Source organism: Jaculus jaculus, chromosome 5 (genome assembly GCF_020740685.1).
Source record: "Jaculus jaculus isolate mJacJac1 chromosome 5, mJacJac1.mat.Y.cur, whole genome shotgun sequence".
Classification (NCBI taxonomy): domain Eukaryota; kingdom Metazoa; phylum Chordata; class Mammalia; order Rodentia; family Dipodidae; genus Jaculus; species Jaculus jaculus.
Genome location: NC_059106.1, coordinates 11,921,184 through 11,942,876, shown reverse-complemented (window position 1 = coordinate 11,942,876; position 21,693 = coordinate 11,921,184). Strand labels below are relative to the sequence as shown.

The following is a 21,693-nucleotide window of genomic DNA, read 5'->3' as shown; positions in this document are numbered from 1 at the left end:
GCTTCACTAGCCCTGGGCTCAGAGCTAATTGCAAAGGTAGGCAACATCTGGTCAGGTTCTGAAAGAGTCTGAGGACGGAGGGGCAAGGCTCCGTGACGCCAAGTAGCACTCAGAGCCTGAGCTCCCTAGTTTGTGCCTGGACAGCCTTCTTAGCGATTTCCCTGCCCTGCCTGTCAGAACCAAAAGAGTCCCTCCTCCTTTCCTCCCTCCCTCCTCCCCTCCCAGCCAGGGTCTTCGGCCACCCTGGCAAGAGCAGGTGCAGGATGAAGCCACAGGTGAGCTTCAGGAACACATGTGCAGAGCTGGAGGCTGGTGGCCAAGTGCCTGGGTTTTCCTCTCTCCTCCGGGGAGCTGTCCTCAGATCTCACCAAGCAGTCTTTAGCCAGCAGAGTGGTCTCTGAGAAGCGACTCCCTCACGTTCAGTCCTCTCATTCCCAAAAGCTGCTCCTCACGGTCTCCTCTGCTCTGGCTCCCATCATTCCCACAGACATGCATTCCCAAAGTCCCCCCACTTCCACAGGTCTGGCCTCTCACTTTCCCGTGACCTTCAAGCTCTTGACCATGTTCTTTCCTTTCCTTCTTTCCTCCCTTCCTCCCTTCCTCCCTTCCTCCCTTCCTCCCTTCCTCCCTTCCTCCCTTCCTCCCTTCCTCCCTTCCTCCCTTCCTCCCTTCCTCCCTTCCTTCCTTCCTTCCTTCCTTCCTTCCTTCCTTCCTTCCTTCCTTCCTTCCTTTTTCTGAGGTAGGGTCTCACTGTAGCCCAGGCTGACCTGGAATTCACTGTGTAGTCTCAGGATGGCCTTGAACTCATGGCAATCCCACCTCTGCCTCTCAAGTGCTGGGATTAAAGGTGTGTGCCACTTTTTTTGGTTTTTAATTGTTTATGCTTGTGTATGTGTGTGTATTTGTGCGTACACATGTGTGTAGAAGCCAGAGGACAACTTTGAGTGTCATCTTTGGGGACACCATTCTTCCCCTCTGTTTTTGAGAAGGCTGTTACTGGCTTGGAGCTCCCCAATTTGGCTAAACTAGCTAGCCAGCAAGCCTCAAGGGTCCTCTGGCCTCAACTTCCTCAGCACTGAAATTACAGGCATGCACCACCATGCCCAACATGCTGATGTGGGTACTAGGGATTGAACCCAGTTCCTCATGCTTACAGGGTAAGCACCTTTTATCCTGTACCATCTCCCCAGCCTCTGACCACAGTCTTCTTAGAGCTCCCTTCCAGTCTGCCTGAAGCTCTGCTCCCCAACATCTCCTTGAATTGGAGACATATATAGACCTGCGTTTTCATTCTAACCCTGCTATTCCGTGTCTGTGTGACCTTTGACAAATTACCTACCCTTTCTGAGCCTTGTTTTCTTTTCTTAGCTAATACTGGGAAGCATAGCTCTGTCTCCAGGCTTTCAGTAAGAATCAAGGGAACAGAACTTGTGATGAGCTGGTGCTTTGCCTACTGAACCCATGGTCCATATTCCTCCCTTTCCTCCCCCTCCCTTGGTCTCACTCCCCATTCCTACCATGTCCCAGCACCTGGCTGTGCAGAGTAGCTCTCAGCCAAGACCTTTGCCTCATATTTTCTTGTCTTTTTTTTTTTTCTGAGGTAGGGTCTCGCTCTAGCCCAGGATGACCCAGAATTCACTATAAGTAGTCTAGGAGTGGCCTCAAACTCATGCCAATTCCTCTACTTCTGCCTCCCAAGAGCAATGATTAAAGTTGTGCACCACCACACCTGGCTTTGCCTCATGATTTTCTAAAACCTTCTACAGCTGGATGAGCACATCTGTGGACCTGCAGTATGTGCCAGGAGGTAAACTCAGGAGGTATACTCAGGAGGTAAACTCAGGAGGTAAACTCAGGAGATATACTCAGGAGGTATACTCAGGAGATATACTCAGGAGATATACTCAGGAGGTAAACTCAGGAGATATACTCAGGAGGTAAACTCAGGAGATATACTCAGGAGGTATACTCAGGAGATATACTCAGGAGATATACTCAGGAGGTAAACTCAGGAGGTATACTCAGGAGGTAAACTCAGGAGATATACTCAGGAGGTAAACTCAGGAGGTAAACTCAGGTGGTATACTCAGGAGGTAAACTCAGGAGGTATACTCAGGAGGTATACTCAGGAGGTAAACTCAGGTGGTAAACTCAGGAGATATACTCAGGAGGTATACTCAGGAGGTAAACTCAGGTGGTATACTCAGGTGGTATACTCAGGAGGTAAACTCAGGAGGTAAACTCAGGAGGTATACTCAGGAGGTATACTCAGGAGGTAAACTCAGGTGGTAAACTCAGGAGATATACTCAGCAGGTATACTCAGGAGGTATACTCAGGAGGTATACTAAGGAGGTAAACTCAGGTGGTATACTCAGGAGGTATACTCAGGAGGTAAACTCAGGAGGTAAACTCAGGAGGTAAACTCAGGAAGTATACTCAGGAGGTAAACTCAGGAGGTATACTCAGGAGGTATACTCAGGAGGTAAACTCAGGTGGTATACTCAGGAGGTATACTTAGGAAGTATACTCAGGAGGTAAACTCAGGAGGTAAACTCAGGAGGTAAACTCAGGAAGTATACTCAGGAGGTAAACTCAGGAGGTATACTCAGGAGGTATACTCAGGAGGTAAACTCAGGTGGTATACTCAGGAGGTATACTTAGGAAGTATACTCAGGAGGTAAACTCAGGAGGTATACTCAGGAGGTATACTCAGGAGATATACTCAGGAGGTAAACTCAGGAGGTATACTAAGGAGGTAAACTCAGGATGTAAACTCAGGAGATATACTCAGGAGGTATACTCAGGAGGTAAACTCAAGAGGTAAACTCAGGGGTGAGGGTCACTGGAGAACCATTTCAGGAGGTGGTTCCCAGTTCAGCTTTCTGAGCAACTGCTCAAGTGAACAAGGTTTCCATGTGAGCCCCAGGGAGAAGCTGGGGGTTGTCCCCTCAGATCAAGCCTCTAAGCCACAGTGGCCTCTTGTCCCTGGTCACTTGGGGGTGGGAATTATCCCAGGCTGTGCTAAGTGTCTCCAGGCTGATGAGCAGAAGGGCACTTGGTTTCCTTCTCTGCCCTGAACCTCCTTCCCTCCTCTAACATGGCAGTCTTTATTCCTGGCTGAGCCCAGAAATACCCTGTGTTGCTAGTCAACTTGCGAGCCTGTGATGGCTGTCATCCCCCACAGCACGGCTTCTCACAGCACAGGCCCCTGTCTGTCTGTCTACGACTTGCCTTGTGTCTACACAATGCTTTGTGCTCCCTCAGAGGAAAGGTGTGAGCAAAACGTAGGACCTTCCTGCTTGCGCCATTCTCATTGTTTCATTGTGCAGAACCCTCTCGAAATGCAGGACGTATGGCAAGCAGCTGCAGGCTTTGCTTTGGTTTCAGCAGGATCTTATATAGGCAGGTGTAATACCAAGAAAACGAAGCTGGGGTGGAAATAATCGCAGTGTGTGTTGATGGTCCTTTGTCATCTTGTCATCTCACAGCTGTCAGGATCTGAATTCACTGACCTCCCAGGGGTGCGGCGATGATCACTAGTGTCCCTTGGCTTAAAGACAGGAAGTGGTAGATGGAGGGAAGGTCCTTACTTGCAGGACTTACCTGTTATTCCTGATAGAATGTGCTCGAAATGCCCTTGAGGCTCACATTGTGAGAAAGCTGCCACATGTTGCTGTCCCCGCAGCTGGTGGCAGGACAGGGGCAGTTAAGTCTCTCTGAAGCCCTTCTGTGAGGACATCCTCCTCCTGATACGCTGACTCCCCATGGTTCCATTGCATCCTTTGCAGGTGTCGCACAACTGGCTTGATGTCATCATAGGGACATGTGTCCCAGTGGCTCTCCATCCTCCAGGCTGGGGAGAAATTCAGTCCTCTTGGGATTGGGTTAGATTTTTGTGGACAGTTGTAAGTCTTTGTCAGGAGATAATTCTGCTCATTCCGTCCTTCTAGAAGTCATGACTAGTGGCCTGCCATAGTCTTTCTTTTATATGCTATTCTGGGAAGACATAAGTTGAAGAATCATGTAGCCCCACGTGATGGCACTAGCCCTTAATCCCAGCACTTGGTAGGCTGAGGTTGGATTGACGTGAGCTCGAGGCCACCGCAAGGCTACATGGTGAATTCTAGGTCAGTCTGGGCTAGAGTGAGACCCTACCTTGAAAATAACAACAACAAAAGAATCATGCAGACCCTGTTTTAAGTCCCAAAGCAATTTTGAGCAAAATATCACTCTCTGGGTTTCCCCCTGGGTTAATGGATGTCTTCCTGGCAGAGCTGTGAGCATTCTTACTAATGGGAAGCACTATGTGTGGTATGGGATGGGCCATGAAGAGTGCCTACTTGCAGGTGGGCACAGATTTTGTTAGGGTTTCACACTGAGAGCTTAAAATTGGTCATGGTGAGAATGTATCCACTATGCCAAGGAGAAAGTGGCACACAGTAGGAACACTGTGTTTCTTCTAAGAGTTTATTTACCAGCAGGCCATTGCATAGTAGGCACTTAACAAATGCAATGATTGTTAATAGACTCCAGTAAGCTACATGGTCCTTTGAAGAGCAGAAACAGAATACCTCCTTTAGGTAAAACACAGAAATCTGCTTGTTTTACAGGAAAAGTGTCTTGCATCTGCTTAAAATTGATCCCAAAAAAGGACGAGTGTACAACCTGGCTTCGGGCATGGAAGCTGTCACTTAGATCTGTGGCTTTTGCTGATTGAACCTGGAGCATACTTTGTGTTGGTTGGCTTACGCAATGGCTGAGTTGATGGCTCTGGAGGCAAGAGGAGTGATGGCCAGGGCTTGTGCCCGTGGAGCAGCCAGAGCCCGTAGATGCAAATTAGCCCTCTTCTAGCAGTATGGGAGGCAGAGACAGGAGACTCCCAGAAGCTGTGGGTCCACCAGCCTGGGGCACACAGTGGGGGGGGGGGGTGAGGAGCGACACTCAGAATTCGTCCTCTGACCTCCACATATGCGCTGTGCAAGCACATGCCCATACTCACACACATGCACACAAGCACGGTCTCACACACACACACACACACACACACACACACATGAAATCCAGACTGATGGGCAAAAGGTAAAACACCTGTCAATCCACAAACATCCAACATAGTGTTTGTCTCCACAAAGAATAGGTGGAAAGCTATTGACTTCAAATCTTACGGTCCAATGTGTTATATATTTGAAGAAATTTAAGAAAAAATAAAGAACTTCAGATTCTGGAGGTAGAGGATGTTCCATTTCTAACACACACACACACACACAGTCATTTTGTGTTATAGTATTCACATACAAAAATGACTGATCAAGGGCTGGAGAGATGGCTTAGCAGTTAAGCGCTTGCCTGTGAAGCCTAAGGACCCCGGTTCGAGGCTCGGCTCCCCAGGTCCTACGTTAGCCAGATGCACAAGGGGGCGCATGCATCTGGAGTTCGTTTGCAGAGGCTGGAAGCCCTGGCGCGCCCATTCTCTCTCTCCCTCTATCTGTCTTTCTCTCTGTGTCTGTCGCTCTCAAATAAATAAATTAAAAAAAAATGACTGATCAAGAAAATGAAGCAATTTTTTTTCCAGATTACAAAACTACTAAGTAGCAAAGTTGAAGTTCAAACACTTACTGTAGCTCCAAGAGTCTTTCCATTAATAATGGAAGGATAAGTAATGGTGTTATATGTCGACATGGAAAGGGGTCAATCTCATATATCGATAAGAAGAGAATAAATAAACTGGATAAAACGGAGAATGAGTAGCCAAGTCGGGCTGCTGTAAGAAAGCTCCACAGACGGGGTGGCTTCTGAACAAACCATCTCTTCCCACGTTGGGGGGCCGTAAGGCGATGATCCTGGCACTGCCTGGTGAGGCTGCTCCCCACGGTGTCTTCTCTCAGCGTCCCCACCAGAGGGAAAAACAAAGGGGCTTCCTGGGGCCTCTTCCTTAAGGACCATTCCAAGCAGGACACCCCACCCTCATGATCGGACTGCTCCCACGGGCTGCACCTACCCAGACTGCAGTCTTCGGGGCGGGTGAAGACCCCACACCAACGCTGAGCTCGAAGCCATCCCGAAGGGGCAGCAGTTGCCATGCACGAGTGGCTGGGGGCAGAGCCTCACGGGATGGGGCATTTTCTAGGCCCTCAGCAGGAAGTCACACGTGTCTTCACAGGCGTGTGTGTACATCGGTGTGCGTGTGTGTGCAGGTGCACACGCATGTGTGTGCACGCATGTGGAAGCCCGAGGACAGCCTCGGGTGTCATCTTCAGGTGCACTGTCCACCTCCTTAGAGGCAGGGTCTTTCCTGCCCCAGAGCCCACCAACTGGGCTGCACTGGTTGGCCAGTGAGCCCAGGGATCCCCCCATCTGCCTGGCATTTTGAGGTGGGTTCTGGGGATGGAACTCAGGGTCTCATGCTTGCAAGGCAAGCACCTTACTGACTGAGGCATCTCCACAACCCCTAGTGACACATTTTTGTGATATTTCGCTGACCAATTAGCACAATAGTTAATAAGGAACACAAATGGGTTTGCATGAGCTTTATTCGGATGCACGAGGCCATTTAATAAGTCTCCCATGACCAGGCAGATTGGAGGAGCGCCACGGAGGAGGGCACGAAATGGCTTCGGTCTGCCCTGGGGATATCAGGGAAGGTAAGGCAAGACAATGTCTTGGCATTACTGTCTACAGGTCCAGTCTATTTCTCTTTTTGCACAAATCTTTCTTGCTTTTCTGTATTTATTATTTTTTTTAGCTTTCTTTCCTTCTTAAGCTAATTTAAAAAAAATCATGTTGATGTATTTTTCTGATGGTACCCAACCCAAACATAGCTTCAGATAATAAATACTGGGTGGGTAATGATGATAATGGGTGGGTGTAATATTCATTATTCATCTACTATTGTGCTAGGTGGCAATTGCCCAAAGTCCAGATAAGATTTAGAAAGAAGGGAGGGGGCACCCTACCACATCACCAGTCTGTCTCCATCATCCTGTGAGGTATGTTGCCACACAATAAGGGTGCTTCAAAATGGTACCCACACCTGTTCCTGCACGGGCAAGACAGTGCTGTGTGGTGCTTCCATGGCATTTTGCGTTTGCCACGAGCTTCGGTGGAAAGGCGGTGGCTCAAATCTGGGAGCCAGCATCACCACGCATGCTGGACATGTCCAGGAAAGCCACTGAGATAACTCCCAGAGAAACACTATGGATTGACAGTCCGTCTCATTAGCCGGGGCCAGCCTGGAGCCACTGACCATGAGCAGAAAGGAAGGGAGAACCATCCTGCCTATGGCGGGTGGGAGGAGCCAGGGCGGCCACCCCTTCCCGGCCTGGCAGAGGAGAAGCATTACCTCATGCTCCACGTAGAGGTAAGGGTCCTGAAGTGGCTGCCACCCCATCGCCATCTGTCTGCTTTCCACTGTCTGGCTCTTGGACTCCTGTAGATAGGTGACATACAGGCAGTGCTCACACAGTGTTCGCCACAGTGCCTAGCACACCGTAGGTAATGCACGGGCAGTGCTTATACAGTGCTCAGCACAGTACCCGCTGCACGCTAAGTGGCACTCAGGCAGGACTTAACTCAGTGCCCGTCCCCCAGCAGGTATATCACACCAGCTGTGCACCATGTCAGTCAGAGGTCTCAGCTTGGAGCCCTCCTTGCCCTTCAGAATTCAGCGAGTGAACCCCACCTCCAGGGATTCAAACTGCAGATGATCTTTAACTACAGCAAGGCTGCAGTTGCTGGTTCCTGACAACTGCAGTCAGCACCTTGTTGAAAACAGACTGAGGCCAGACAAATGACTCAGGATGGCACCGGACAGACGGTCACTCCAGGTGTCTCCCTCCCTGCTACCGAGACCACAGAGTCTCTGTCCTACCACACCAATCACCAAAATTTCTCCAGTGTCTGACCCATAGACATCGGGTCACTTCTAGGAAGTTCTTTTGTTAAATAAAAATATTTTATTTATTGAAAGAGAGAGAATATAAGGTTGCCAGAGTCTCGTGCTGTTCCAAACAGACTTCAGACACATGTGCCGCAGTGTGCATCTGACTATGCATGGGTACTGGCCTATCAAACCTAGGCCTTAAGGCTTTGCAAGCTAGTGCCTTTAAATGCTGAGGCATCCCTCCAGCCCAATTTTAGCAAGTTCTTAATGCATTTGTCCCTTTCCTGAGTGACAGTGATGTTGCTGGTCACATCAAAGGGACAAAGTCATGTTGGTCAAAGCAAACAAGTCCAGGACTTGTTGGAAGAGATGGACCACGGCGCTCCCGGAGCGCAGTTTCTAACCCAGCTGGCGGAAGTGGAGGGAGAGGCCGAGCCCAGGGCAGCGAAGTCCCCTTGACCTGCTGCCAAAGGCCCCATCAGGTGTGGCCTGGGCGTGGCCTCCTCCCCCACTGGTGTTAGCATCCTTTGAGAAATCCAGAAATAGCTCCACTTTCCTTGCTGCTGGGAGCTGTTCTGAGTGAATTTGATTGATTGGTTTTTTCCCTCATCCCTCCGCCCCTCCCGCTGTGTTTGGAAAAGGACAAGACCGTTTTCTTTTGCTTCATTTCTGTGTTCGTTTGATCAGGTCTCCGCAGTAAGACTGGTTTTTCACCCTTTGAAGTTTAGTCTCTCCATCTGTTGGACCAGATTTGGATTCTCCTACCATTGTAGCCATCCTGTGATTCTGGAAGCAATCTCTCCTTTTCTGGTCCCCTGCCCGAGGCAGCCCGGGGCGGATGGGCAGAAGGATTTGCCACATGGAAGGGCTGTCAGCAACCTGCAGGCATGGCTACCACACCATTGGCAGCTCGATGGCTTGCAGTGAACAGAACGTGGGGAGCCTCGGGAAGAACTCCAGTAGACCACGGGGCAGCGGTGCATGGGATCCAGTCACCTTGCCATGGCGGAGGAGGAGGTTGAGGTGGAAATGAGGCTAGGCTGGCCCTTAGCCAGCCTACAGCTCTGGCGTATCCTCTCACACCCATCCTTGACAAATGACTCTTTTTAGAGAAGTACTCGGTTGCTTGGCAAACAGCTTGTGAGGAGTTGTGTGCGCAGAGCAATGTCAAGGAGGCAGGAAGAATACTCACTCTGGGAGGCTGACCTGAAAAGCTAACCTTGTGGGCGGCGCCTTGAGACCCCAGGAGGAGGGGCTGTGTCTTGGGCATGAGCAACATTACTCTAAGCCTAAGAAGGGCAAGGGAAAGAGGCCAGAGAATAATGTAGGAAGTAAAGGGATGGAGCTGTGATGTGCCCACACGTGTGTGTGTGTGTGTGTGTGTGTGTGTGTGTGACCTCAGGAAAGTTGTTCCTTGGCCATTTTTCACATTGGGTTTTTAAAAAATACTTTTATTTATTTACTTGCAAACAAAGAGCAGTAGAAGAGAGATAGACAAAATGGAGCGGCAGGGCCTCCAGCTGTTGCGAATGGACTCCCGACACATGGACCACTTTGTGCATCTGGCTTCCGGGGGTCCCGGGGAATCCATGTTGGGTGGTTAGAATTTGCAGGCAAGTGCTACTGAGCCATCTCTCCAGCCCTCGCCTTTTCGTTGTTGTTGTTTGTTTGTTTGTTTGTTTGCTTGGGTAGTTTTCCGAGGTAGGGTCTCACTCTAGCTCAGGTTGACCTGGAATTTCACTATGTAGTCTCTGAGTGGCCTTGAACTCACAGTGATCCTCCTACTTCTGCCTCCCAATGCTGGGATAGAAGATGTGTGTCACCACGCCCGGCTCCACCTTGTTTTTGAGACATGGTCTATTTGGAGCTCACCAGACAGGCTGATAGCTGACTAGTGAGCCTCAAGGATCCTCCTTTCTCCACCTCCTCAACACTGGCATTATAGGCATGTACAAGCCCAGTGTACATTTTTACCTGGGTTCTGGGGTTGAACTCAGGTCCTCATGCTTGCATGGCAAGCGCGTTACCAACTGACCCATCTGCTCTGTCCAGCCTGGTCTGCAACTTCCTGAGCAGAGGGCCGAATGATGGGATGACTCATTTTTTGGTTTTGTTTTGTTTTTTCTTTTTTGAGGTAGGGTCTCACTGTAGCCTGGGCTGACCTGGAATTCACTATGTAGTCTCAGGGTAGCCTCGAACTGTCAGCAATCCTCTTACCTTAGCCTCCTGAGTGCTGGAATTAAAGGTGTGCACCAACACGCTCAGCCCCCACGACTCGCTGTTCAGTGCTGTCTGTGGCTAAGACCCAAAGCGCCTGCTGCATAATTCTCCCTGCCCTTCCTTGTCTGCCAGGCCCTTCTAGAATCCCTTCTCACAGCCTGCCACAGCCAGTGGGGCGGGGGTCCATGCTTGCGACTCTCAGTGCAATTATGGTGTACATAATTCAATTTGCTCTCTGCCTCGATTTGCGCCGTTGCTTCCGAGCCTCTCTTGCACTGTTATTTACATTTGGAAGTACTGCCTAATTGCCGGCTCATTTCCCATCAGCTTATTTGAGCCTCGGTTATGTGCAATGACATGAGCAGAAGGAGAGTGGACAATCTAAAGGTCCATCTGCCCCCACAGCCACCATCCCATCTGGGAATAGCAGGCCGGAAGTTCTCTGCTGTTCCTTGGCCTTCGCCCCTCCTGGCCTCATCCTCATTCGACCACCCCAGGTCATAGGCCGAGTTTCCCTTTCTAGACTGCTGTGTGAGCAGACCCCAGTGGTGCATAGCCTCTGCTGTCTGTCTCTTCGGCTCTTCAGGCCATGGTGGCTTGGTGATTCCTCACCATGCAGCCAGCGTATCTGTGACTCATTGCTCAGGGGTGGTATGTGTGGGAACACAACAACTTTTCCATTTTTCTCTCCTCCAACCTATGAACAGCAGACATGTAGGGTTGTTTCCTACCTTTTTTTTTTTTTTTTTTGTGGCCATGCCATCCTATCTACATTGTGAATTTCTGAAGGACTGGGAGGCATTAGAATACAAATAACGTCACTTTAAGAGGCTCTATTGCCTAGCACCAGGCTAAGTGGGAAAGCAAGGCCAACCCCCTTGCTGCCTGGGACCCCCAAGACCTCTTGAGTTATAGCCTTGGGCTCTATTTAGTGCCTTCCGTCACCACCACCTCTGTGTCTCCTAGCATGTGGGCTAGTCCACATGGTGTGAAACTATCCTCTTCCCCAGAACACCCGTAAAAGGCAGAAGCTCTTTGTTCTGGGAACGTAAAGCCTCCGTCTCTCCAGCACCAGTGAATCCCACGTTCTTCCACAGCACGCTAAGTCCTCTCGAACAAACCTCCCCCTTCTAAAAGAAATCTGTCTCAGCATTTCTCCCAACAAACCAACCTTTAGGAATTTTGCTTTTACAGAAGAGAGTCCATAGGCTGCCACCTACCCCGGGGCTCCTCCCTCGACAACATGTCAGACGTGCTCATAAAGGCACCGGGTGATGGACTTGACCCTGTGGATAAGACACACTGCATTCTCTGCCTCCTAAGCATTTCTTATCAGAGAATAGAGAAGACCTGCCCGTAGATACCAGGACCCTGGGCAGGAGGAAGAGGTCCCCGGAGACTGAGAAAGGCCTCCCTTGGCTGAGGCACTCCTGGGAAACCTCAAGGGGGAGGGACAATGCCTGGGTCTCTGAGGTGGGGCACCTGGGAGGTCACAGGGTCCAAGAGGCAAAGAGCTGCAAACCCTGGGATGGAGAGGTAGCACGTCCCACCAGAGGGAGGAAGGGGCGGGCAGAGCTGCTCAGCAAGCACTGGGCTGGCACGGGAAGCCAGAGCACCCTCGAGGCTGGCAGGAGCGGTGTGTCAGGAACGCTTGCAGCCTGGAAGACGGACTCTGGGACAGAGGGCCTCAACCACAACGCCAGCCACTGCTAGTCCACTGGGATGACATCAATGCTGCCGCCACCACAGTGAGTGACCATCCAACCCTGCCAGCAAACCCCACAATACCTGAGACCAAGAGCACATGAGTCATGTGATTAGATCACACCCCACGGGTGCCAGAGTTGAGAGCCAACCCAGCTGTCTGCTGACTTTACCATGGGCACGGTGGACGGCGCACAGCAGCGTAAATATCCGTGAGGAGTGGGCTCTGAGCCTGGTGACTGCAGATCCTGGAAAGTAAGGCATTATGGAAATAGAATCCTGTTGTCGGCTTTTGTGTGTGTGTGTGTGTGTGTGTGTGTGTGTGTGTGTTTCAAGTTAGGGTCTCACTTTAGCCCAGGCTGACCTGGAATTCACTATGTAGTCTCAGGCTGGCCTCGAACTCATAGTAATCCTCCTACCTCTGCCTCCCGAGTGCTGGGATTAAAGGCGTGCGGCACCACGCTCGGCTGGCTTTTTTTCTTTTGCATGCGTATGAGTGCATGGGTGTGGATGTACGTGTGTACGTGTGTTCGTGTGTGTGAGTGCACATGTGAGCGTCTTCATTAGTCTCTCTCCACATTTTTGTTCATTTTGCTTATGTGTGTGATGTGACGTGGTGCCTGCATCCTCCCCAGTGACGGGGGTGGGGGGCTCACTCGCAGCGGCGGTTGGAGCAGAACTTCGGGTGTTGGCTCCTTTGCTCATGTTTTGAGCTGAAGTCTGTTTCCTGATGCCAGAGCTTGTGGGGGCTCTGATGGGTCCTGGGTCTGCGCCCCCTAGTGATGCTGGGGTTACAGGCCTGAGTGGCCACACGCAGCTGTGTTAGGTAGGGTCTGCAGCCTCACACTCTGTCAGTCTCGGGGTCCCTTGGGTCCTCGTGTTTGAGCAGGAGAGAGAGAAAGGGCCAGACACAGAGAGAGAGACAGATATGGAGAGAATAGGTATGCCAGGGCCTCCAGCCACTGCAAACAAACTCCAGATGCATGCACCCCTCTGTGCATCTGGCTTATGTGGGTCCTGGAGAATCAAACCGGAGCCCTTTGCCTTTGCAGACAAATGCCTTAACCGCTAAGCCAATTCTCCAGCCCCTCTATTTATTTTTTTTAAAGACAGGTTCTTGCTGAATCCAGAGTTCACAGATGCATCCAGACTGGCTGGCCAGCTTGTCTCCACTTGCCCAGTGCCGGGGTCACAGGCACGTGACTCCATGCTCAGCTTTCACATGGGTGCCGGGAGCTGAACACAGATCTTCACGCTTGTGTAGCAAGCGATTTCCTGCCTGCACTGACTCTCCAGCCCTGGCTTTATCCTTTGAAGTGAGTTCATATTCACTTATGTCACTTGACCCTCATGTCAACCCTGAGGGCTAAAGAAGTCGGTTATTATTACGATTGTTGTTTTTACTGTTACTGTTATTCTGGGATTTTTCCAGGGAGAAACAGATCCAACAAATTAAGAACTTTCCCAAGGCAATGAAGCTTATCAGGCAGGATTTGAGCCCGCATCTCTTAGATGCATTTCAACTACTTGCTCTCTGATAATCAGGAGGAAGGAGCCGGATGGACCTGCCTCACCCACAATGCTGCTGGCCACTTCAGTGGACTAGTATTCACTGCATGCCTCAGATACCCTGACAGACGAAGAGCAGCCTGAGTGGGGCTGGAGAGACGGCTTAGTAATTAAGTTGCTTGCCTGAAAAGCCAAAGGACCTAGGTTCAATTCCTCAGGACCCAGGTGCACAAGGTGGCACATGTGTCCGGAGTTTGCTTGCTGCAGCTGGAGACCCTGGCATTCTCTCTCTCTCAAATAAATATTTTTAAAAAGTATCCTGAGTGGGGGCGGGGGGAATTAGAATAAGTCCCAACTGGGTGCTGCATCAGGGTTTTTTTTGCTATGATTTCTCTCCTGACATTCGGAGCTGGCGATGCAGTTCCCCAGCTTTCTGCTAGAGTAGACATTCATCCTGTGATCACTAGGCACATGATGCAGCAAGCTCAGAGGGCGCCCCAAGGTCACTTTTCCACAGGGCGTGGTCTCACCACTCTACCTCCAAGGGACCATGGCCTGTCTGTCCACACTGGCTGCCTGGCCCTGCTCACTGCCTTTCTTCCCTGCCTTGGACCTCTCAGTCTGACTGAATCCTGGAAAAACAGGTTAGGGCAGGCTGTGACTCTGACCCAGGGCCTAGCTGGAAACAAAGAGGACTTCAAGAGAGAAGGACCCTGAGGGTGTGTACTGCTGTAGTCATTTTGCCTCAAGTGGATTCTGCCCAGCCAGGCGCTGGGGAGAGTGAGTAAGTCACCAATCATGAGAAACTGAGTTGCTGCAGAACCTTCTGGAAGGAAGGGGCCTCCCACGCCTGGAGTTCTCCAAAGACCCAACTGTCTAATTTGGAACCTTCCCAATCATTTGTTTGCTTTTGTGTCACGTGATCTCTAAGCCAGTTTGCTGAACAACTTGAGTGAATCCTGTATTCCCACCTCCATCTGTTCACGGACTGCTTCTATTTTAATTCACAATGATCTGACTCTCCTCAATCCCCCCAATGATCTCTCACCCAACACTTGACAATCTCTAGGTGGACATCATCAGCTTCCTGGAGTTGCAATGTCACCTTCCTCTTGAAAGATACAGATGTAGTCTGGGGAGATGATAGCTCCTTTGGTAAAAGTGCCTGCCACACCAGCACAAGACCCGAGTTCAGATCCCCAGCACCCACACAAATGCCAAGCGTGATGGCACACAACTGTGTCCCCAGAACTGGGAAGGCAGAGACAGGATTCCCCAGGGCTTGCTGGCTAGCTAGTGAGGCTGAGTGGGTGAGCTTTGGTTCAGTGGGAGACCCTGTCTCAAAAATAATCTGAAGTAGCCGGGCGTGGTGGTGCACACCTTTAATCTCAGCACTCAGGAGGCAGAGGTAGGAGGATTGCTATGAGTTTGAGGCCACTCTTGGACTCCATAGTGAATTCCAGGTCAGCCTGGGCTAGAGTGAGACCCTACCTCGAAAAACAACAACAAAAAAATAAATAAATAAAAATCTGAAGAATGACTGAGGAAGACGCCCAGTACCATCGTCTGTCCTCCAGGGGCACGCATATGCATGTGAACCTACACATACACATGTGTCCACACACATACACACACACACAGACACACATCATGTACACATACGTGCAACCCACCCCCTACAAATATACAGATGCTGGCAGGGGCTCCAGAAATCTTTCCTCTGTAAGAGCACGTCATTTCTTCCTGCTGAGCACCAGTCAAGAAGTCAGCACACAATGCCTGCGCTTGGTCATTGCTGGGCAGGCAAAGGGTGGTTAACTAGAGGCCAGCGGCTTGCAGGTAGCAGCATGGCGGTTGGGAGCAGAAAGCTACCGTCCTTGCCCTGCACCCAGTGGGGCACTCACAGCAATCCTCGGTCCTGATAACTGGTGCCTTTCTCTGAGACCAAGTTAGCATATAACTTCTCAGCCCCAAAGTCAAAGAAAAATGAAATCCTACATGCAAACATGACCTTTTCATCACTTCAAAGTGCACCCCGCCCATCCTCCAGGACCCCCAGCAGCCTTGCTCAGAGCAGCCCTGGGCTCTGAGCTGTGAAGAATCCCTGGAGGCAGGAAGGTGAGCTGTCAGCGGGGCTGTTTGAGCTACAGTGAGTCACTGCTTTCAGCAACCGGGCATGGGGCTTCAAGCCCGGGATTAACAGTGATGGATAAGCTGTTGGAGCACCGGGACATGAAGCTTCCAGAACCCTTCCTCACCCACACACGTTTTTACATGAAAATATAATAAAGAAGTAGTGGGAGAGGATTGTGAGTTCAGGAGAGATTCGGTCATGAGTGCCTATCGGCTTTTCTTTCATATCAGCACATTTCAGCAACTCTGCTACTGAAGAGCAGGGGAAGTATAGATATTCCTGCCATAGATGCATTAACATGTACATTCATTAATGTGCCTACGTTAGTGCATGAGACGAGAAAGCCAGATGTGGTCTGGGTCCCCAGGAGTCTGGCACTATTATTAGCCTCATTCTGTACAAGAAGGGGGGCAACGCATCAACACAGCGGGTGTCACCACACCGGCCCGGAAACAGGAGCCTGGCTTCCCTGGCCGCAGGCACCACACCTCCTCGATCGTGCCTTGCCATTGCTCTCCTTACCCCAGAAAGCAAGGTGTGGCCCCTGCAAGGACAAGGCGTGTCTGTCCATCTGTGTGGCACATGTGCACATACAGCACACGTGGTCCCACAGCAGTGGGCCATCCCCCTTCCACCTTCCCTCCTTCGGCTGATGGAATGGTGCGGGCTCCAGTGAATTGGTTCTCTTGTTGACTTTATTGGATAATTTCTTCCAACACCACCATTCATTTCCCAGAACCCTCTGTGCCTCATTTCAGTGCTGTATTTGTAGATGCAATCTATGAAGTAATTCAGAAGGGAAAAGAACTATTTTAGTGGGAAAGGATAGGAAAATTAATGAGCTGGTTAAACTCCTTCAAGTACTGAGAATGAATACTGACACATGGGAATAAAAATGCAATGTGATTTTGTCCACAGCACTTAGAAGGAGCGTGCAAGCAGTGTTGGGCAGGCAGCTCGGTTGGTAGAAGGCTTGCCTAGTATGTTCAAAGCCCTGGGTCTGATCCCCATCGGTGCATAGTTGGACACCGTGGCACACCCCCGAAGTCTCAGCTCGTGAGAGGTGGAGACAGGAGGATCTGAAGTTCAAGGTTATCCGTAGGTTAGAGGCCAGCCTGGGAAACACCACAGGAAGGAGAGAAGGGCGGGAGAGAGGGAGGGTAGGACACGTTGGAAACATCAAAGAGGTAAATAGCCACTGAAGGCGGGGGAGGAAATAAGATGGCTATGCACATGAACAGCACAGCTGTTAAACAGTGAACTCCTTCAAACACACATCTCCTAAGCCTCAGACCAAGCCGGGCGTGGTGGCGCACGCCTCTAATCCCAGCGCTCGGGAGACAGAGCTAGGAGGACTGCTCATAGTTCAAGGCCTGAGATTACAGACTGGGCTACAGTGAGACCCTACCTCAAACAACAACAAAACAAAGAAAGAAACAAAAGCCCTCAGATCAGAGGAGACAGCCATAAGCAAGTGACCTCCGTATGGCTGCCACATTTAGAGACCCTTGGTCCAAGCGACAGAGATCTCAGCTTGGACCCATTTGGGGTTCATCTACACGCCACAATGTGGCTTTGTGTTGCTTTCTTTGTTTTTGCCTTTCTTTCTCCCCAAACCAAACATACTTGCTCTCCCAGCTTCACAAAGAGGACAGGATTCCAAGAGAGGAAATCACTTTATAGCAAGGGAGCCCTGGGGAGAGTTAAAGACTGAGGAGTCCTTGTAATGAGATTAAGAAATAAAAATGCTCTGGTTCATACAACTCACACCCATCCTCGGACTCTGGACGAGCAAGAACAATTAGGAGCATTGTTTGGGGAAGGAAAAGGTTAAAATGCTATGAAAACAAAATTAGAGATATTTTCAGGCCATGACCCTCTATAGAACTGGGGGAAGGTAGTGTCCCCGTGTGGCAGCAGTCCCCCCCCGCTGACATCTGCCCTGCAGCTTGTGGGGAGAGCACAGCCACAGTGCTCCAAGCAGATGGGAGAGAGCTGGTGTGTGTGCGTGCATGCGTGTGTGTGTGTGTGTGTGTGTGTGTGTGTGTTTACACATGGCGGCCAAGCAGCACGTCCACTGGGCAGAGGAGCAAAGCCTGGCTCCAGGGGAAAATCCTCCCAGCTTCCCAACCCCTTCTTGGAAATGAGTTTAGAAAATATTTTTGGACCTTAGCCGGGCATGGTGGCACACTTGGGAGGCAGAGGTAGGAGGATTGCCATGAGTTCGAGACCACCCTAAGACTACATAGTGAATTCCAGGTCAGCCTGGGTTAGATGAGGGAGACCCTACGTCAATAAAACAGAGCCAGGCAAAGTGGTGCACACCTTTAATTCCAGCACTCAGGAGGCAGAGGTAGGAGAATTGGAGTTCGAGGCCACCTTGAGACTACAGAGTGAATTCCAAGTCAGCCTGAAATAGAGTGAAACTCTACCTCAAAAAAAGAAAAGAAAAGAAAAGAAAAGAAAGAAAGGAACGAAAATATTGTTTGTGGATCTTGAAACACACACAGTGAGCTTTCATCTTCTCTCTGGCAGAGGCTTTAGCCTTGAAAGGGGATGTTTGTGCTTGGTTCCAAGTGTTCTCCTGAGGACGCAGAGAACAAGATCCATTGATTCCTTGTGCTGCCCATTAACATCCACTGGGCACCCACCTGGCGTAAGCTGTGCACTTCTTGCTATGGCTATAGGCTGAGTGGTGCCCAGCTCTGCATATGTGTGTGTGGTGTACATATATAAGTGCATCGTGTAGACACGCATGTGCAGGTGCTCATGCAAGTGGAGGCCAGAAATTGACATTAGATAGCTTCCTCCATCGCGCTGGACTTGATTTTGAGACAGGGTCACTCACCGAGTCCAGAGCTCTCCCATCTGTCTAGACCAGCAGCTAGCAAGCCCGGGGCCTCCTGTCTCCACCTCCCAGCGCCGTACCAGGGCCGCTGCAGCAATGGCTCCACCCTCTGAACCAGCCCCTCAGCCCCCACTGGCCATGTTTCTAAGGGACTCGGTCGGAAGAAAGCTCACAAAAAGACAATTATTATTAATCACACTTTTTGTCACTGTGACAAACGACCTTGCATAAATGACTTAAGGAGGAAGGATTTCTTTTGACTCACAGTTTCAGCCCATAATTCTGGTTTCTTTGGTTCTTTGGGAGTCTGTGGCAGAGGCTAGAGTAAGCAAGGATGGGAACACTGGGACAGGATTTAGCCCATAAGAACCCTCTCACAGTGACCTACTTCTTTCAGCCAGGCTCCACTTCCTAAACCTTCCAGGATTTACCAAAATAGTACCAGTATCTGGGGACCAACTCTTCAACGTGTGAGCTCTTTGCATGCAAACCATTACGTACTTATATAGGTAATGTTGACCAAACATTACAAGCTCTGATGAGTACAAGCCAGAGTGAAGAGGATGTAATAGGGGGTGTTTCCTTGTCACTCTTCTAAAAAGGTCACCAGTGGGGCTGGAGAGATGGCTTAGCGGTTAAACACTTGCCTGTGAAGCCTAAGGACACCGGTTCGAGGCTCGACTCTCCAGAACCCACGTTAGCCAGAAGCACAGGAGGGCGCGTGCATATGGAGTTCCTTTGCAGTGGCTGGAGGCCCTGGAGCGCCCATCCTTTCCCTCTCTCAATCTCTCTCTCTGTCTGTCGCTCTTAAATAAATAATAATTTTTTTTAAAAAAAAGGTCACCAGTGTCCACAAGTGTCCAGGCTGTCTTTAATTCAGTATACGCACATCCCAGCACTGACTCATGAATGCTCTTGATGCTAATGTCAGCCAAGGTTTGTATGTGTGTGCATGTTTATGAGTCCAGAGAACAACGTTAGGTGTCATCCTCAGAAACACTGTCTACTTCCTTTGAGATGGGATCTCTCCTTGCCCTGGAGCTTACTACTAGTGTGACCGTGTGACTAGCGAGCCCAGTGACCCATCTGTCTCTGCCTCCCTAGCTCTGACAGTGTGGTCCGAAACCACCATGTCTAGCTTTATATATATATGTATGTGTATGGTTTTTATTTATTTATTTGACAGAAAGAGAGAGAGAGAATGGGTGTGCCAGGGCCTCCAGCCACTGTAAACAAACTCCACGTGCACATACCACCTTGTGCATCTGGCTAAGGTGAGTCCTGAGGACTTGATTCTGGGTCCTTTGGCTTTGCAGGCAAATGCCTTAACCATTAAGCAATCCCTCCAGCCCTGTTTTAGAAAATATCTTAGCTATATTTATTTATTTGACAGAAAGAAGAAGGAGAGAGAGAGAGAGAGAGAGAGATGGCCGGCTTTTGTAAAGCGGGTTCTAGGGTCTGAACTCAGGTCCTCGCGCATGCAAGGCAAGCACTTTACTCTCTGAGCTCTCTCCCTGGCCAAGGGTCTTTTTTTTCTTTTTCCTTTCTTGCGTGTGTTTGAGCAGTGTGCATGGCGTGGTATGTGGAGCAGCGTTGTGTGTGCGCAGATGCGCTGCCCCTGTGTGCACGCAGGCCAGAGAAGAGCATCGCTCGTCCTCTTCTGGCTCACCCACTTGCTTCCTGGAGATGGTCTCTCACTGCACCCGGAGCTGCTGCTCATGGGCCTTAGTGATTCTCGGTCTTGGCTCCCCTCAGGACTGGACTTACGGGTGTGCATTGCCTCGCCAGCTGTCCACCCGGCTTCTAGGGAACCAAACTCAGGGCTAAAAGGGCCCTAGCAGACTCATGCTTGCATTGCAAGGGCTCTTAGCCTCTGAACCATCTCCCCAAGCCTACCTGAGGTTTTATAAACAGAATCAAAAGCTCAATCAAGAGAGGAAAACAGACTAGGGAGATTGCCCAGTGGTTAACGGCCCTTGCTTACAAAGCCTGCTGGCCCAGATTTGATTCCCCGGTACTTATGTAAAGCCAGACACACAAAGAGTGCATGCATCAGGTGCTTGTGTGAAGTAGTAGCAAGAGGCTCTGGCCTGTCCATCATCCTTTCCCCTTTCTCTCTCTTTCAAATAAATAAATAAACAAATCTATTTTGGGGGTGTTAAGTTGTATTCCATTGTTGTTTATTTTTTAGTGTTGAAATAAATATATTTTTAAAAAGAGGAACAGATCAGAGTGTCAAGCAATCTGGGCAGGATCTGTGGTAAGACGTCCACTTTCTCCACCCAGGTTTGATCTCTCCCTTGTCACACAGGCCTCAGCTCGGCGTGGCTAACACCTCTGTGCTTGGCATTTCAGATGAGCTTCCAGGACTGGCTCAGACTGAGCTGGCGCAGCCCCTTCCCAGCATCACCGTGATGGCTTTCTCCTCAGCACCCCACATCACTGGCCGGTTGATGTCTCGAGGTGTGAATTGATGGTGCTCACTTCCACACATCCAAACACAGAGCTATCAAAAGTTCATAGGACAGCTTTAGCTAACATGGCAGCTCTCATCTTTAGATGACAGCCTCATCCTTTTTCTGAGACATGTGACAACTAGCCAGGACCGGTGACACTTTCAATATGGTGTGAGCAACCAGAAGAACAATTCTGCTGCCCATCCCTCTTTCATTCAGGGCAGAACCACCTATAACTTATTGTTTAATTTGTTAACGTCTGGTTAACTATTAAGCCTCAAGAGTTTTGGTTAACAATGTGAATTTCATATTCAGATCTATCCACTATTTGAATTGTTGGTCTAGATCAAGTACTCACTTCACATTCATAAGGGTTCTTTGCATGGGTTCAGTATTGTCTGGAACAAAAATGATTAATTCTTACCAGCCGCCTGCCCTGCTCTGGCAGATTTCCTCTCTCCTCTTGCTTTCACAGTCAGGAATTTCTATCAGACTGAACACCGTGGCCAGGTCATCTTTAATTCAGTGCACACATATCCTGGCGCTTAGGAATGGGTGCTGGCGGTGCCGATCTGAGAAGCGTCTCGTAGGAAACAAGGACCTTGGGACCCAGTTCTGTTGCCCTGATGAATGAAGTCTAGACCGGGATCTTAAAAGTCATATTCACTCGCAGATGTTCTTAACTTCTTCTCACAGTCAAAAATATGTCAAATATACCAAAGGGGGCTGGGGAAGATGGCTTAGTGGGTAAAGTTCTTGCTGTGCAAGTGAGTGGACCTGAGACCCTCACCCATGTAAAGCTGGACACAATCGCACACGTCTGTAACCCCAGTGAGCTGCGAGGAGGAGACAAGAGAATCCAGGGAAGCTTGTGGGCCAGTTGGGTGTACACACAGCCAACACAAACAAGGCCCACAGTGGAGACCAGCACACCAGGCTGCC

At 50.0% G+C, this 21,693-nt stretch overlaps 1 long non-coding RNA gene across 1 annotated transcript; it reads left to right on the top strand.

The window, feature by feature from the left end:
- The first annotated feature begins 11,409 nt into the window (after window positions 1-11,409).
- On the top strand, window positions 11,410-15,683 carry LOC123460832. Its single transcript, XR_006637234.1, has 3 exons — window positions 11,410-12,059; window positions 12,914-13,120; window positions 13,237-15,683. It is a non-coding gene; the product is annotated as an uncharacterized LOC123460832 (long non-coding RNA).
- Window positions 15,684-21,693: the final 6,010 nt, after the last annotated feature.